This window comes from Argiope bruennichi, chromosome 4 (assembly GCF_947563725.1).
Source record: "Argiope bruennichi chromosome 4, qqArgBrue1.1, whole genome shotgun sequence".
Lineage (NCBI taxonomy): Eukaryota > Metazoa > Arthropoda > Arachnida > Araneae > Araneidae > Argiope > Argiope bruennichi.
The window spans coordinates 45,926,643-45,936,916 of record NC_079154.1 but is presented as its reverse complement, the minus strand read 5'-3'; positions in this window follow the sequence as shown (position 1 = coordinate 45,936,916).

Genomic DNA, 10,274 nt, shown 5'->3' with positions numbered 1-10,274 from the left:
AAAATATTTTTAAATATTTAGTATGATTAAACTAATTGTTCTCAATCAAATTTAATACCATTGAAAAGCTCTTTTTTAAATAAAATTTTTTATCAGGTTAAAACTGATTTTTGTTTTATAGCTTTAGCTTTTGTTTTAAAACTTTAAAATTTTCCTTTTTTTTAGATTATATATATATATATAATTAAAATTTTAAAAAACAATTTTTAATTAGTATTTACTATTAGGTAATTATAAATCAAATTTGTTAGCTCAACATCATATAATATAGTTTGTAAATAGTTTTGAATTAATTTTTATTCATTAAAACACGTCACGTATACCACAATTTACGAATAATGCCAGTCTATAACCCCTAATAGCAAAATAAAATAAAAATATTTACTTTTTAATAATAAATAGTAATAAATTTTATGTTAAATAAATATTGATTGATTTTATCGCATATATCTATCATTTAAAGTGTGTTTATTTGTTTAAGTATTTATTACGTATTAATTAAATTTATTATTATAATTTTTACCATTTATTAAAATTATTTACTACTATTTATTACCTTTTTTATTATTTATTAAAACTGTTTAATATTTTTTTTAAAAAATCATGACATTCTTTGCATAAAAATTATTTTATCTCGCTTTCTCACTTTTAAAACGAGGTTTTCTTGACGTTCGAGACAAAGTGAATTGTTGAAGTTTCGTCGACCTTTAAAAAATTAATAGTTCCTTTTAAACTGCAATTCTCAAAAAAATTTAAAGTACTTAAAAAATGAATTAAAAGATTACATATTTTCTTGTTGCCTTTCATTCCTACATATAAAAAATAGTACATATTTCTTTCTTAATTTGTTTTATAGAACATACATATTTTAACACTCTACTTTTTTTTTTCAGTCTCTGTGATATTTTCAGAGGCTTTTCATGTAATGGTCAAGAAATCTTTTGTGAAAATATTGTTTTATAATTGCTCTTATAATAATAGAAACTGCATAGTTGTTCCTAAAAAAGTTAGAATAAAAAAATTTTCAAAGATGCACCAAAGTTCATTGTTCTCAAGTTCGATTCCATTTTTAGTTTCGATATTTATTCTTATCCATTCATCCCGTACATACACTAGTACCCAAATTAGTTGCGAGAACAGATGTGGTTAAGATGCAACTCATAAAGATGCATCGTTTCTTTATTTACTTGTTCTTTCTTTTCTGGTTGTCTGAATGCGTGTTCGAAATTTGAAAGTAAAAGATTCTATTCGAAGTCCAAACTGTTCGCTATTTCTATTCTTCAAATAATTAGAAAGTTTCAATTTCGAAAAATAATTATATTTTATATATAATATGAACAAATGTGTAATCTAGAAATTATACAGAAGTATTTATTTCCTCCCTGTAACCAATGTTGCAAAATAAAAATTAATATCTAATCCCTTTAAGGAATATTAATACTCTTTGTATTATTGACTGTCTTTTGCAAATATATAATGTCAGTTTTAAGTTCTTAACTAATTTGTATTCATTAAATTATATTACATATTATATTAAGAGTTAAACTATAAAAAGAATGTTTAAAAAGTTAAAAAATTTAAATAAATTTCCATGCTACTCAAAATGTGTTCCTTGAACATTTCAAAATTATATATTTATATTCAATTCTTCTTTCATCATTCATCAGTTTCATCAATTCTGTCCATTTAATTTTTATTCTGTACTTTTTTGTTTCTTTCTCGTTATCCGAATGAGTTTAAGTTATCTGAAAGTAAAATTTTTCACTGCTCCATTTCTTCGAATTTTAAACAATTCATTTTTTCTGTACATAAAATACTAGTAATTAGAAATGTGTAAGTTCATAAAATAAATATCTTGTCTTAGTCTCTATAGTTGCTTCATATTATGATCAATTTGTAATTTGGAAAATATACAGAATTGTTTATTTCCTTTCTCGAATCAAAATTACAAAATAAAAACATATAAGCGAATCAATTTCTTTTATGTCTGTAAAGATAGAATTTGCAATCTTTTTTTTTTCTTTTTCTATTTTCTTATGTACCAAGGCTCCACAATTTTTTTAGATGAGCTTTCTCGATGACAAAACAATATTTTAATAAATTTGGAATTTAATTTTCAATTGATAAATTTTAATTACATTCTTTGATGAAAGAGGGGCCACCTGATAATGAGTTTGAAAGATATCACTTGATTACAAAATCCCATTATAATCTTAATAAAATATATAACAAATATTAATATATTAACGACTAAAAATTATTTAGTGATAATTTTTAGACTTAAAAAAACTATTTTTACTAAGAAATATTTCTAAAAATTCACTTTAATTATTATTTACAAATAAAACCTTGGTTTGAATTATTAATTTCATTCTGCAATCCTTGAAACGTATTAGTTAGTCTGCAGTTGGTAGGTTAATTAAAAATAAAAATAATTTTTGTTACAGTAAACTTGGTGATCTAAAACAATCTAAGTGTGTTAAATACTGAAAGCCATAAAATAACTATATCAGAGTTACTCTAGCCCTGCTTAAGTATCCCAGATATTTGAATGACCATTGTTGCAACACTACTGAAATGGTAACTAAGATGGAATCATAATTGCTTAATGGAAGTATAGAATTGAATTAATTCTTCACTCAGTATTATACCCGCTAGAGAAATATGAACTAACGACTGAATAAGAAGCTTTTAATTTCCATATCTAAAGTGCCCTTGTAGAAAAAGCAATAAAAAAAGGACAAAATCTCGTCAACATAAAAATTTGAAAAAAAAAATACTATAAATATGATCAAAGTTTCAGATTATAAATATTTTTTTATCACAAGATGCTTTTATGCTTTTGTTTTGTTTCCAGGTTTTTGATAAAAATTGTATATTATTAAGTAAACCAATAAAACCTTTAGAAAATTTTATTTTTCTTATACATATATGTATGTATATGTGTCAAAAGACAATTTCCATGCGAATTTTTTTTTTTTTATTGAAATGGTGCTGCGAGGGGAAAAAAAGGCAATACCTATTCATTTTAAATGATTTTGTAAAAAAAAAGGAAGAAAAAAAAGAAAAATTTAATTTATTTTATTCTACAATCCCTTAAATGCACATTCCCTCCTCCAGAATAAAAAAAAAAAAAAAAAAAAAAAAAATTGACCTTCTCACCCTGGTCACCCGTAAACGGTCCTACAGGACATTTAGTAAATCTAGGAACAAATCCTAATATACTATTTCCACACTGGTATGACACCTGCGGCTAAGGTTGATGCATTTATCTGCCACAAACAAATGGCCAATGGTAATCTGGTGGACACAGTAAAAAGGATGTAGATCTAGGTCAGAAGTGGGACGGCTGAAAAAAAATGGGGTGGTCAAATCCCTCTTGGGCAGACGAATCAGGAATGACTTATTACTCCAGACGAGGCCACGGCCCCACTTATAAATCAAATGGGACATGGGGGATTTTTAGTTCATGTTTAATGTTCTGTCCCTATTAGGGGAGGGAAATACAACTTGAAGAATCAGCTGTAGGGGTGAGCAGGGTGCGTGTGTTTGGGGTTGCCAAAGTTTTGAAGAAGAATGAGTACATAAATGGTGCGGATAAAATATGCACCAGAAAAAGGAGGAGACGACAAAATCATAAAAACGAATTTTTATGATAAATAATAAATTTAACGAAATATTAAACATATTATGTTATATAGCTGCCAAATAACGTAGGTTTTTTAAAAAAAAATTTTACTACATTTTGGATCAAATTCTGGAATTTCAAAGTTTTTTTAAAATAAAATAAAAATGCTAGTATTTAGTAAATCAATTTATTGAAAATACCACTCAAAAATGATTAATTCAAGTGATCGTTTTCCATGTTTTTATTGTGAAATCAAAATTTAAATGCCAAAAAAATATTGTAATTCTGAAAAAAAATGTATAATTATCTTTCAATTTACTCGAGGGAAAAAATTAAGTTAAAAAAAAAACTGTGACAATCACAAAATCTGATTGAATTTTTTGAAAACACGATTCAATAGTGTAGAATCAGTTACATTCCAATAATGACTTTATTTGATTCTTAGAAATTGACAGCCATAACTTTCATAATGATTTAATCCAGTGAAATATTTCATTTGAAATTTTTTAAAATTATAATAATTTTAAATAATTTTTATGAATTTTACTTTTCTGAAAATATAAACGAAGTTCTAACTTCTTAGTGAAGTAGTAGAAAAAATTCCCCAGCTTCTGAAATACCCAACACCAAAATAAGCAATGAACTTTGAACACAATAATTTATTATAAAATAGAAATAAATTATAGTATGTGAAGTTTACCATTTTTCAAATAACAATTTATAATGAATTATCCATGCTCACATTTCATTTCTCACAATATATGAAATTTCCGAGCAATATATGAAATTCATGCGAAAGAATGTGAGAATTATCATTTCTCACATTCTTTCGCATCAATTTCATATATTGCTCGGAAACTCAAATATCAGAATATATATAAGTTTTCTTTTGCTAAGTTATAAGATGCATAAAATATAACACTATGCTAAATATATTTATATACATAGTTATTTTTTTTTTCATTATATCGATTTTTTGAAAAGTTTCATTTATCATAAATTTACTTTTCAGAGTTTGAGGGAAAAATTCTTCTTCATATTTCGGAAATGACTTTTAGGTATTTGAAGAGTCAAAATTTTTTTTTCATTACAAATAAATAATTATTTTCATTTAAATTTACTTAATTTATTTTTATTAATTCATTTCATTTAATTTTTTTCTTTACAAAATAAAAATAAAGTCATTTTATATTTTTTACTGATTTTTACAATTCATTTATAGATTTTTTTTTTCTTTTAAAGTAGGCGAATGAATTGAAAGTATGGATTTTACTCATGCAAATAATTATTCAATTTCACAGCAGTTATTTATTTATTTATAAAAGAGATTCAAGTTAAATGCAACGATTTCAGTGCTTTTGTATAAACAAATTTTTATACAGAAATTGAGCAGAATTATTCAACTGTAATAAAAAACATTCATTCTAATTTTTAAATTAGAATGAATTAGAAATTTATAATTAAAAACATTAATTCTAAATTTTTTTGAGACAAGAAATGAAGGGTATCCCAAAATTAACGCAAGATTTGGATTGCTACCATTCTTTCAGTAAAGTGTTGGCAACCCTATTAAAAAAACCATTTGACAGCTGATATTTTGTATTAGTAAAAATGGAGCGTTACACGATAGAACAATATTTTTTTCAATGTTAATATTTCAAAAATAATGAGTCTGGCAGCCATAGTTCGAAAATTTCAGAATTGGCCCTGTAGATCGTGTTATTTAACACTATTGTACTTCTTTTTATGGGGTTATTTGAATTTAAAAGTTTATGCTAACAACCTACAAGCATGTGTGCATTGAAGGAGCAAATTCAACGCTTCATCTTCGAAATTTATGCAAAATGGTCATGGAAAATTTCAACAAAAAGAGTGCGCATGTGCCAGAAAAACCATGAAGGCCATTTGCCCAACATATTATTCCATACATAACCCTATTCTGATAGGTACTGATCAATTAAAATATAGTAAATTTAAAAAAATGCAGTGTTTCAAATCTTGAGCTAACAAGACGCTCCATTTCTACTAATCCAAAACATTGTAATTTTATCAGAAAATCAAACTGTATTTATTATTATTATTATTTATTAACAAATCCAACGGAAGTTTCAGAAAAAGATATCAAAGTTAGTATTTAAGAGAATTTTCAGAATATAAATGCTCTCAAATAACATTATCGAACGTGTACCTTCATAACTCGGGTAACTGTTTTTTTAAATGCAAACAAATCAGTTCAAAATCACCCCTTCAGTGATGATATTAATAAATCTCACGCATTCATATAAAAAAATAGCACTATAAATATGATAGAAATTTGCAGTTTTGAGCGAGGTAATAATTCAACAGTACTAATTAAACAATTACACAAATTAAACAACGGCAGATCATAACAAAAGTGCATGGCTGTTATTTGAATTTATTATAATAGCGTATATTCCATAAGATAAGTGTAATAATTAAATACATTTTACTTTTATTTTATCGTGTGTATTTATTATAGTTTCATTGAAATATTTTATCCTTGTATCTTTAAATGAAATAAGAGCTCGTTAATTATTCTTAAATATATATGTATCGCAATGGCAATAAATAAATTCTTTTTGCTTTGCCTTTCATGAAGAAATTCCATTTCTTTTTAATTGACTCAAAATTATTAATTAGTGAAAAACTAGTTACTAATACATTTTCTAACTGTCACCCATTTAAAAATTCTTCTCCGTCATATTTTTGATATCTGCTATTAATTCGTTTTGATTAATAGTGTAATGAATCAGCTTCTTCCTGGGTGACCACTGTGACATTCCTTTTTCCCACACTCGATAATGTACATTCCGGGCCATTCTTCATCAACGAAACTCCCACAGTGTTAAGTGCCTCCAGATTGCCAAATGGAAGACCCTCCTTTTAAGTACGGTCATCTGGCCATTTAGTGCTAATCCAGATAAGGAACCACACGTGCGTTTCCCAGGCAAATAAATCGTGTCTTCGAAAGGCGACAGTGTCAAACACTCCAGATGTCCTGCATTTTTCCCATGGTGGAGGGTGAATCATCAATGGACATTTTCCCACGGGCGACCAGAGACGATTCAGGTTGTTCTGAACGGTGATTGGGTAACAGGGAGTCTGAGAGGAAAATAAAAGGTGAGATTTTTCGGAAGAAGACGGAGAGAAGCTTCGTGTGAACCAAGGAGAGGAGCTTCGTGTGAACCAAGGAGGAGAAGCTTCGTGTGAATCGGACTTCTGCGTAGAATTCCACCCGAAGAAAATTCGGTGGATTCCGAGAGCTACCCCCGGAGTAGCCTAAGACGCCAACAGCCTGTTCGCTGTTCTTGTAAAGTTGTTTCCTTCGAAATAGTTCGAGGAACTATTCTTGTGTAATTTTCTTGTTGTAAATAGCATCATTCATTTAACCTAGATTAGAAAGAGTTGTTTTATGTAATAAAGCTGTAAATAAAAAAATTTGATCATATCGCTACCTGTTTTTGGATCGAGACTTTACAGCTTTAATATTTGGTGGCAGCGGTGTGGATAGAACTTTGCGCGGTAAGCTATCATTAGCTAACTGGACTTGCGTTTCAGACTCAGAGATTTCTAGTCTGAGAAAACTTACAATATCTAGGTTAAAGTTACTTTTTAAAAAGTTGCGTGGTAATTGCCAACTTCAAGATCGACGAGTGGAACTCAAAGCGAGGAAGAATCGCTGAGCTGCAAGAGCGTACTGACCCAAGTTAGAAAGGAATTCTCCAGCCGCAAGTTCGACGAGTGGACTCAACTTCGATTGGAATTCCCTCTACCTCCAACCTGGTATCAACCAACCGACGAAGTGTTCCGAGTCTCCTGCACACCGGTGAGTGCTTCCTAACTTTCCTTTCTCTAGAGGCAGTAAATTTATTATAAAAGTAACTGTCGATCACTGAAGTAAAATTTGAAATTTCAGTGTAGCACTTTAGAATTGGCTATTAAAGCAATTCAGTAAAGAAATTTTTAATTAGTTGGGACTAATTGTAAAGATTAAAATTTTGGTGTACAAGTTCTGTTAATAATATAGAAGTAATGTTAAATTGTAGATGCTAATTAACTTGTAAATGCTAAATGTAACCACAGGTTTCAGTGGCTGAACCAAGTGCATTCGATGAATGATAACTTTGACTTTTATCGAATGTGTATTAGATGAAAAATTGTGTGACAGTTTGCAGTAATTAGTTGAATAGAAATCTGCTGATTTCAGTAAATTATTCAAAACTGGTGAAATATTTAATAGAATTTATTTTGTGTATTGTATAAATCAACTGTGTTTTATGTGTAGTGTTGATACATAAAGGAGTTCCTTGTGTTTAAAATCAGTTGAGTTTTGTGTAGCTTAAATTTTTTTTTTGAGAGTAAGATAGCTAATCAGTTTGTAAGTAGAATTAAATTAAGAAATGGCTTTCTTAAACAGAGCGTTGAAAATAGATTTATTTTCCCTGACGGAAGAATTAGGGATCGAGACTGACCCTTCAAATAAAGTAGTAGATCTGATCAGGAAAATTAAAGAGTTCCCAGATATTGACTTAGACTTCGTAAAAGATAGATATGAAGTTATAGTGGAAGAACGAAAAACAGAGAAAGAGCGCGGCGTAGAGGCAGAATTACAAGCTGAAAGGCAGCGCGAACGGGAATTTGAGCTGGAGCGTTTAAGAATATCTAATTCCTCGGAAATTAATAGCTCACATTCAAGCCGAAATGAAAATTCTAGACCGCGAAGAGATATTAAGCATTTAATGCCTAAGTTTGATAGTAACCAAACTGATATGTCAATTTATCTGACATTACTAGAGAGGCAATTAAAAACCGCCGAGATTGACGAGGCTGAATGGGTCTCTCAACTACTGTCATTATTGCCGTTAGATTTGGCTCACATCATAGCGAAAGAACCGGAAGACAAAGCTCAGGATTACGAGCATATTAAACAAGTTTTGCTGGAACGATTTAAGATAAAAACTGAGACATATAGGCAGCGTTTCGTGAGCCATCAGAAAAAACCGAACGCATTGTGGAAGGAATTAATTTTTGATCTGGAACATTTCTTAGATGGTTGGCTTTCGGGATCGGGTGTAACGGATTTTACCGGGCTAAAGAAATTGTTAATCACCGAACAGATAAAAAAACGCGTCCCGAGCCAGATAAGAGACCATTTTCTAGACGTATGGTCGGAGTTCGTAGATCCTTTTGTTCTAGCCGAGAAACTAGACCACTACGAATCGGTGCGGACGAAATCCAACTTTGTAAAATTCCCCGAAAGAAAAATGGTTGAGAGAAACAGACCGTTTTCGCCTAAGGAAGAAGAGAAGTATAAAGCGACGGAAAGAATGGCAAACGCTAAACCCAATGAAAATAAATCGTGGAGGAATTTAGCCCCACAAAGGAATTGGAGGGGAGACAATTTTGATCAGCGGAAACAATTACAATGTTATGAATGTCTGTCTACGACGCATTTAAGGCCAAACTGCCCTCAATTAAAAAAGAATCAACCGACAGAGCAGATAAATCACGTAGGAAGCGCGCACGAAAATGAATTATTTGCTCCCTATATAAGTGAAGGATCCGTTAACGGATCGGAAATTAAAATTCTCCGGGATTCAGGCGCCAGCGTAGATATCGTAACACGAAATTACGTCAGTAATGCAGATTTTACCGGTGAGGTAATTTGGGTGAAACAACCATTGGACTTAGATTTGAGGTGTTTGCCTCTGGCACGTGTAAGGCTCAATAGCCCAGAGTTCGGGGAGGTCGTCACAAAGGCCGCTATTGTTGATTCATCTCTCGATCAAGGAATTTACCTTCTTAGTAACGCCACGGCCGAGTTACTTAACAAACGTATCAGTATTGCCACTGTGAATGCTGTCACTACTCGTTCACAAAAGAAGGGGGAAAACGCGAAAGGGGATGGAAAAGCAAGGAGAATAGAAAGCGGGACAGGAGGGAAGAATGAGATAGAACCTGAAATGCAACTGAGAGAAGAATCGTTACCACCCATTGAGATAGGGGAAGGAGCTGAAGATTTATTCACTCCGTTCAAGATAACTCAAGAAGAATTTTCAAAGGCTCAAATGGACTGCGGAACCTTGGAAGAATGTAGGGAACGCGTTAACAAAGGACATGAGGGATTTAAAAAGGAAAAGGGATTGTTTTTTAGGGTAACAAAAGATCATTTAGGAAACCCGAGATCTCAATTAATTGTGCCGGAAAAATTCAGACCGGCAATATTAGAGATGTGCCACGAGTCGACGTCGGCACATCTGGGGGTAACTAAAACGAAAGATAGGGCCCTAAAATATTATTTTTGGCCAAATTGTGTAAAGGATATCGAGAATTACGTTCGCTCGTGTGATCCTTGTCAACGAATCGGTAAACCAAGGGAGAAGACAAAGGCCCCTCTCAAATTAGTTCCCGTTATATCGGAAATTTTTAGCAAATTAAATATTGATTGCGTAGGACCATTACCCATTAGTGAGAAAAACAATCGATATTTGTTAACGGCGATGTGTATGTCTTCAAAATATCCGGATGCAATCCCTATAGAAGACCTTACGTCAATCACAGTGATAAATGCTATGTTAAACGTTTTTAGTAGAATGGGGTTCCCCCGTGAGATACAGTGTGATTG